General features: G+C 38.4%; 1 non-coding gene across 1 annotated transcript; it reads right to left on the reverse strand.

The window, feature by feature from the left end:
• Positions 1–7,979: 7,979 nt before the first annotated feature.
• On the reverse strand, positions 7,980–8,052 carry TRNAT-UGU (transfer RNA threonine (anticodon UGU)). The gene has a single exon. It is a non-coding gene; the product is annotated as a tRNA-Thr (tRNA).
• Positions 8,053–9,059: the final 1,007 nt, after the last annotated feature.

Below are 9,059 nucleotides of genomic sequence, written 5' to 3' on the forward strand. Positions count from 1 at the left end.
CAAAAAATTGAAATAAAAAACATGGGCCGGCCCATGAACCCGTGTTGGGTAGGAGGAGGTGCACGGGGCTTTAGCCACTACGGTTCACATGTGTTCGTGATATTTCAGGGTCTCACCCTATAAGAACCGAACCAGGGGCAACATTGATAGAAAAACTTTGAATCGTTTGCTTCACTTATGGATGGCACAATGGGTAATTTAGGACAACTTTGGGGGTAATTTTAGGACAGACGGACATAAGCACTAATTTAGGACATAAGCATCAATTATCAACGATAATTAGTATGGATTGGACGGATCAACAATGTAGTTTACATAGCCCGAGGCTCAAGCGAAGAATTCTATTTCCCGCCAACCGCCGGGATAGAGAGCAAATGTGCACCCCTCCCGCCACATGATCACGCGAGCACCTTGCATTGGTTTTCCTCGCACCGGTTTTGGGAAGGTTCTTTATTTCTTTTTCTTTTTTATTTTCTCTTTTTTTTTAAATTTGTGAACTTCTTTCAAACTCGTGAAATTATTTCAAATCCACGAAAAAATTAAAATTCATGAAATGTTCGAAAATCAGAATGAATTTTTAAATTTGTGAATATTTTTTAAAACATGAAAAAAACAAAATTTTGAACTTTTTTGTAATACATGAACTTTTTAAAATACGGGAAAATTTCAAATTCATGATCATTTTTTTGAAATACCCTAACATTTTCCAAATTCATGAGCATTTTTTGAAATTCAATAAAATATCAATTCATGAACACTTTTTGAAATTTGGGAAAAAAATTTGAATCCACAAACATTTTATGAAGTTCCTAAATAACTTTTCTATTCACAAACATTTCCCAAATTCGTGAACATTTTAAAAATTAGTTAACTTTTCTTAAAATTATCAACTTTTTTAAAATCAGGGACATGTTTTCATATTTGTGAATATTTTTCAAAATTTCATGAACATTGTTTGAAATCACGAACGTTTTTTTAAATAAAGCAAAAGCAAAAAGAGGAAAAACAAAAGGAGAAAAGCTAGGCGCCTTGCCCCGCAATGGGCCGGCCCAAAGTGCACGCCAAGGGAGATGTGTGTTTGTTGCGCGTGCGCCGCCCGAAATAGGGTTCCAGCCTCAATCTACTAGATATGCATTCTTGGTGCAAGTACTAGAGAGTTTCTAGCTATGGTGTATACATTCATATTCGAGTTGATTGATAGTTCTTATCTTTTTCAATTTTATCAGTCGGCACAATTTGAGTTGATTGATAGTTCTTTCTGCATCCAGAAGTGTTGCGTGTAGTCAGCCAACATCCATTCGCCAGCGCCGAAACCCGAGGACCAACTGACCACGGAGCTCACCTTTCTGCGGGATGTTGACAACACCGGACTTCAATTTGCACCACGCGTGGCAAGGAGCCCGTGGTGGACGACGGACATGACTTCTCCATTAAAGAAGTTTCATCAGGCTCCGGCACCAAATTTCATGGTGAAGCTAACACGGGACGGCGAGGCTTCAGGCTCACAGGTTGAACTGCCAAACCCGCTAGAAGACGTTTGGCAGGAGAGGCGCGAGAAGATCCTCCACGACCCAGAAGCCGCCTGACCGTCTATGCCCCGGCTATCAACTGCACGACGACGAAGGTCCCATTCTGCTAGCACCACCTCGGTGAGTCGGAGAAAGGGTGTCCAGTGACATGCAAGTTATTTTCGACGGCTTCATCCATTGGGTAGACTTTCTCTTTCTTATTCGAGTTTCAACATGACGGTCAAATTAGAGGGGTAGTGCCACACTTTGTGGATGGGGGCCTCTCTGTCTTGCAATATGTGATGATACTCTTTTTATGGAACATGACCTGAATAAGGCTAAGAATTTGAAACTCTTGCTTTTTTGCTTTTGAGGAAATGCTAGGTCTTAAAATTAACTTCCATAAAAATGAATATTTCTTTTTTGAATAAGCCAAAGAGGCGATCACACAATGCACTTCTTGTTTGGTTGCCATAAGGCCAATTCCTGATTAAATATCCGGGAATTTCGGTTCATTATCGGCTTCTTACCAACATTGAGTGGAAACATGTCGAAGAGCGCTTAAAGAAATGAGTAGGCAGTTGGAAAGGCAAGTTGCTGTCTATTGGACGATGACTAGTTTTGATCAATTATGTCCTAAAAAATGGTTTTTTGTATGCTCTCATTTTTTTCAACTCCCAAAAGTGGCCTTGCAAAGGTGGATTATTTTAAACCTAGATTCTTTTGGCAAGGAGATAGTGAAAGAAAAGAAATATAGGCTAACCAAATGGAGTGTGGGTTGTTGACCAAATACCTGGGGGGTTTAAGTATTCGGGACGGTTAGAATTGTGTCGAATATTTGTACAAGGTAGGTTACAGTTGGACTTGTAGTTATATTCTGTCTAGATAAGGTAGGAGTTGTGTCCTAATAGGACACTTGTATCGTAGGCCTCTTATATAATTAGAGGATGGACACACTACATGATGTAACCTATGCCAACATAAGAGCACATGCACGCAGGGGAGCCGGTGGCCTGTGCCGGCTCTCGGGCGGCCAGGGCGTGGTATTGTAGCGGTGTTGTGGGGAGGTGATACGTCTCCAACGTATCTATAATTTTTGATTGCTTCATGCTATATTATATTCTGTTTTGGACATTATTGGGCTTTATTATACACTTTTGTATTATTTTTGGGACTAACCTATTACCCGGAGGCCCAGCCCAGAATTGCTGTTTTTTGCCTATTTTAGTGTTTCGCAGAAAAAGAATATCAAACGGAGTCCAAACGGAATGAAACTTCGGGAACGTGATTTTCGGAACGAACGTGATCCAGAGGACTTGGACCCTACGTCAAGAAAGCTACCAGTAGGGCACGATGTAGGGGGGCGCGCCTACCCCCCTTGGGCGCGCCCTCCACCCTCATGGGCCCCACGTTGCTCCACCGACGTACTTCTTCCTCCTATATATACCTACGTACCCCCAAACTACCAGATACGGAGCCAAAAACCTAATTCCACCGCCGCAACCTTCTGTACCCGTGAGATCCCATCTTGGGGCCTTTTCCGGAGCTCCGCCGGAGGGGGCATCGATCACGGAGGGCTTCTACATCAACACCATAGCCTCTCCGATGATGTGTGAGTAGTTTACCTCAGACCTTCGGGTCCATAGTTATTAGCTAGATGGCTTCTTCTCTCTTTTTGGATCTCAATACAATGTTCTCCCCCTCTCTTGTGGAGATCTATTCGATGTAATCTTCTTTTGCGGTGTGTTTGTTGAGACCGATGAATTGTGGGTTTATGATCAAGTTTATCTATGAACAATATTTGAATCTTCTCTGAATTCTTTTATGTATGATTGATTATCTTTGCAAGTCTCTTCGAATTATCAGTTTGGTTTGGCCTACTAGATTGATCTTTCTTGCAATGGGAGAAGTGCTTAGCTTTGGGTTCAATCTTGCGGTGTCCTTTCCCAGTGACAGTAGGGGCAGCAAGGCACGTATTGTATTGTTGCCATCGAGGATAACAAGACGGGGTTTATATCATATTGCATGAGTTTATCCCTCTACATCATGTCATCTTGCTTAAAGCGTTACTCTGTTCTTATGAACTTAATACTCTAGATGCATGCTGGATAGCGGTCGATGTGTGGAGTAATAGTAGTAGATGCTGGCAGGAGTCGGTCTACTTGTCTCGGACGTGATGCCTATATACATGATCATACCTAGATATTCTCATAACTATGCTCAATTCTGTCAATTGCTCAACAGTAATTTGTTCACCCACCGTAATACTTATGCTCTTGAGAGAAGCCACTAGTGAAACCTATGGCCCCCGGGTCTATTTTCCATCATATTAATCCCCGGACAACAAGCTATTTCTTTTGCCGTTTATTTTGCTTTCTTTACTTTGCATCTTTATCATAAAAATACCAAAAATATTATCTTATCATATCTATCAGATCTCACTCTCGTAAGTGACCGTGAAGGGATTGACAACCCCTTTATTGCGTTGGTTGCGAGAATTTATTTGTTTGTGTAGGTGCGAGGGACTCGTGTGTGGCCTCCTACTGGATTGATACCTTGGTTCTCAAAAACTGAGGGAAATACTTACGCTACTTTGCTGCATCACCCTTTCCTCTTCAAGGGAAAACCAACGCAGTGCTCAAGAGGTAGAAAGAAGGATTTCTAGCGCCGTTGCCGGGGAGTCTACGCAAAAGTCAACATACCAAGTACCCATCACAAACCCTTATCTCCCGCATTACATTATTTTGCCATTTGCCTCTCGTTTTTCTCTCCCCCACTTCACCCTTGCCGTTTTATTCGCCCTCTCTTTCCCGTTTGCCTCTTTTCGCTCGCCTTCCTTCGTTATGTCGGAACCAAAAAGAGTTGGGGGTTCTCTCCCAAGCTTTAGTGCTTTGGATAATCCTTCTATTCTACCTAAACTCATAAATAGTACTATGGAAAAACCTACCGGAGTTGTTAATGAGAGTCCTAATAATTTTGATGAAGATGATTCCGGAATTTTTCGTTATTTACTCGATGAATCTTTGAAAGATGCTTGGGATAGGCTGTTAAGAATCCGGGCTAGCTATGTACCCCAATATCAAATTGAGGTTTACCTAAAAAGCTTTTATGTTGGGTTGCCCGCTTCATTCAAGCAAGTTTTAGATTCTATTTTTGAAGAGGGTTTTCTTGAAGGGGACCCCATAGATACCTATGAAAAGATGAAAGCTATATTTGGGCACCCCATGAATGAGAAAGTCGAATCCACATCTCTTTTACTCTCCTACCAAAACGAATCTATCAAAGAGATAAAAGCTAGCCTAGATGCAAATTTCCGCAATGTGCTAAATCTTTCTTCTACCATTAATAGCCACATGCTGTATCAAAATAGAAAGATTAATTCCATAGATAACAAGTTTGCTCTTTTCTTCCCTAAAACCAAAGATGGCAATACCTAGATCTATTCTTGCTTTTATGCCTAGCTAGGGGCGTTAAACAATAGCGCTTGTTGGGAGGCAACCCAATTTTATTTTTAGTTTTTTTTGCTTTTTGCTTCTGTTTAGGAATAAATATTTGATCTAGCCTCTGGTTAGATTTGTTTTTATGTTTTAATTAGTGTTTGTGCCAAGTTAAACCTATAGGATCTTCTTGGATGATAGTTATTTGATCTTGCAGAAAATTCCAGAAACTTTCTGTTCACGAAAATAATTGTTAAAAATCACCAGAACGTGATAAAATATTGATTCTAATTGCTTCTGATCAATAAAAAAATTTTCCAGGTCGTCCTATTTTGTTAGAATTGTTTTAGTTCCAGAAGTTTGCGTTAGTTACAGATTACTACAGACTGTTCTGTTTTTGACAGATTATGTTTTTCGTGTGTTGTTTGCTTATTTTGATGAATCTATGGCTAGTAAAATAGTTTATTAACCATAGAGAAGTTGGAATACAGTAGGTTTAACACCAATATAAATAAATAATGAGTTCATTACAGTACTTTGAAGTGGTGTTTTCTTTTCTTTCGCTAACGGAGCTCACGAGATTTTCTGTCAAGTTTTGTGTTGTGAAGTTTTCAAGTTTTGGGTGAAAGATTTGATGGATTATGGAATAAGGAGTGGCAAGAGCCTAAGCTTGGGGATGCCCATGGCACCCCAAGATAATCTAAGGACACCTAAAAGCCAAAGCTTGGGGATGCCCCGGAAGGCATCCCCTCTTTCGTCTACTTCCATCGGTAACTTTACTTGGAGCTATATTTTTATTCACCACATGATATGTGTTTTGCTTGGAGCGTCTTGTATGATTTGAGTCTTTGTTTTTTAGTTTACCACAATCATCCTTGCTGTAAACACCTTTTAAGAGAGACACACATGATTCGGAAATTGTTAGAATACTCTATGTGCTTCACTTATATCTTTTGAGTTATATAGTTTTTGCTCTAGTGCTTCACTTATATCTTTTAGAGCACGGTGGTGGTTTTGTTTTATAGAAACTATTGTTCTCTCATGCTTCACTTATATTATTTTGAGAGTCCTACAAAACAGCATGGTAATTTGCTTAATGATAATAGGCATCCAATTAAAAAAATTCTTATGAGTGTGTTGAATACTGTGAGAAGTTTGATACTTGATAATTGTTTTGAGATATGAAGATGGTGATATTAGAGTCATGCTAGTTGAGTAGTTTTGAATTTGAGAAATACTTGTGTTAAAGTTTGTGATTCCCGTAGCATGCACGTATGGTGAACCGTTATGTGATGAAGTCGGAGCATGATTTATTTATTGATTGTCTTCCTTATGAGTGGCGGTCGGGGACGAGCGATGGTCTTTTCCTACCAATCTACCCCCCTAGGAGCATGCGCGTAATACTTTGTTTCGATAACTAATAGATTTTTGCAACAAGTATATGAGTTCTTTATGACTAATGTTGAGTACATGGATTATACGCACTCTCTTCCTTCCACCATTGCTAGCCTCTCTAATACCGCGCACTTTTCGCCGGTATCATACACCCACCATATACCTTCCTCAAAACAGCCACCATACCTACCTATCATGGCATTTCCATAGCCATTCCGAGATATATTGCCATGCAACTTACCACCGTTCCGTTTATTATGACACGCTCCATCATTGTCATATTGCTTTGCATGATCATGTAGTTGAACGGGGAGCTCTCCCCTTTTTCCGCCCGACTCTTTGATCTTAAGAATGCTGGTTTTAAGAACGAGTGATTGCCCTTCTCCGACCCTTACTGCCCAACCGGAGTTGTTCGGATTTTACATATTGATCATTTTGCACTAGAATCAAGCTTTTTGAGGGAATATTCACACTATATAGAATATCTTGACTCTGAATAGTTATGGTGCTTTCTCTATCAATTTGAGAAACTTTATCCATAGAGTAGTAGTATAGGCCATACTTTCTTCGTTTTTTGATTCTCGTGAAGTGTCCTTCCTTTCTACAGCTGATAGGGAAAAATCGTTGTTTTTACGATCCCTATGTAGAAAGCCCTTTTTCTAGTATTTACTAGAAAATTTGATCCTCTTTTTTTTTCTTTCTATAGTGGAGATAGTCGCACGTAATGACAGATCACGGCCATATTATTAAAAGCTTGCGGTAAGAAGGGATTTCGTTCTAGTGCCCGGAAATAATATTCCAAAGCCTTTGTATGCTCTCCATTGCTTGTGTGTATAAGGCCTATGTTATAGAGTATATAACTTCGATCATAGGGATCGATTTCTAGTCGCGAATAAGATCATTTGCTCTTACCTCAACAAGGGAAGCACCAGCTTTTTCTTTTTCTTCTTGTTCCCAATTCACTACATTGACTATACGACCATTAACTAAAATATGTCTATGGTTGACTAATTGGCGGGCCCCAGGAATGGTTGAAGCCATACCCAATCGAAAAAGGATATTATCCAAACGCATTTCAAGTAATTGTAGTAAAACCTGGCCTGTTGACCTTTTTGCTTTTCCAGCGATATGTACATATCTAAGTAATTGTCGTTCTCTCAGACCATAATGAAAACGCAATTTCTGTTTTTCTTGAAGACGAATACGATATTACTCCTTTTTCCCAGAATTGAATTTTTTTTAAGATTACTTCCAGATTTAGATGTTTTTCTAGTGAGTCCTGGTAAAGCCCCCAGACGGCGTATTTTTTTTAAACGAGGTCCTCGATAACGGGACATGAAGACTCCTTTTTTTATTTTATTGAAATTTCATTTTACACAATTAATTTCAATGTATTTACATTACAGAATACATCGAAATTAAAACTGAATTAAACTACAGGATAAACACAGTAAAATCAACTAAAGTACCCCAAAAAATGGAATTTCATCAAAATCTTTATTTTTTGTATATATATTATTTATTTTATTGTTTTGTATCTAGCAAAATTGTAAGGTAAAAAACATAAAAGATCCTGGATTCTCCATTTAATTCGGAAAAAAAGAGATTCTTGTTCCTCGAACATCGATAGAGAAAAAAAAGCCGACTATCGGATTTGAACCGATGACCCTCGCATTACAAATGCGATGCTCTAACCTCTGAGCTAAGTGGGCTTACATAACGCATAGCTATTCTGAATTCTCTCATTTCTTAAATTAAATTTGGTTAATATTTATTAACCCCATAAAAAAGAAATAATAAAGGTCATTTCTTCTAAAAAATTAGAATAGTGAGACGTATTAAAACGCAATTTGCGTTCCGAATTGCTAGCTCTTCTCTTTCAGTATTATGAAATTCCATTCCCATTAGAATATTCATTGACAGATAATAATAAAAAGCCAAATACTCCTCTGGACGCATATAGTAGCATTGCGATTCCGAATCTTTTTTATTTAGGAATATGAACAGAAAAAATTCATTGTATCGTTGGGTCGTAGATAGAATTAGATAAAATAAAATAGATTTGAAAGTCCTAAATTAGACCAAAGGAATTCCGTCTGCTAGAATAAGAAAAAGCGCTTCCGAATTGATCTCATCCTTTATAATATAATGAAATTTTTTCTTTGTTCAGTAATAACTTAATCTTGGAATAAAACACTTGTCTTGAGTACTATTCAAAATTCAGAAGAATTGCGTAGAGGGACCATTGAGCAACTCGAAAAAGCTCGGATTCGATTACAGAAAGTCGAACTAGAAGCGGATGAGTATCGAATGAATGGATACTCTGAGATAGAACGAGAAAAAGCAAATTTGATTAATGCTACTTCTATTAGTTTGGAACAATTGGAAAAGTCTAAAAACGAAACCCTTTATTTTGAAAAACAAAGGGCAATGAATCAGGTCCGACAGCGGGTTTTCCAACAGGCCGTACAAGGAGCTCTAGGAAAAAAAATTTTTGTTTGGTATACTGTGTGCTAAGTATTCTTTTCCTATCAATGAACTTTTCATAATTTTCATAATAGAATCCTCATATTCTATTATGAAAATTATGAAAAGTGGAGTATTCTTACAATAGGACTTACAACTTCCACCTATCTTCTCCAAAAGAAAGCGTGAAGAGAGCCAAGAGACTTTAATTTTGGATTTCAACAATAAGAAATAAGAAAGAATTTTACGAATT

The sequence above is a fragment of the Triticum aestivum genome, chromosome 6D (genome assembly GCF_018294505.1).
Source record: "Triticum aestivum cultivar Chinese Spring chromosome 6D, IWGSC CS RefSeq v2.1, whole genome shotgun sequence".
NCBI classification, from domain to species: domain Eukaryota; kingdom Viridiplantae; phylum Streptophyta; class Magnoliopsida; order Poales; family Poaceae; genus Triticum; species Triticum aestivum.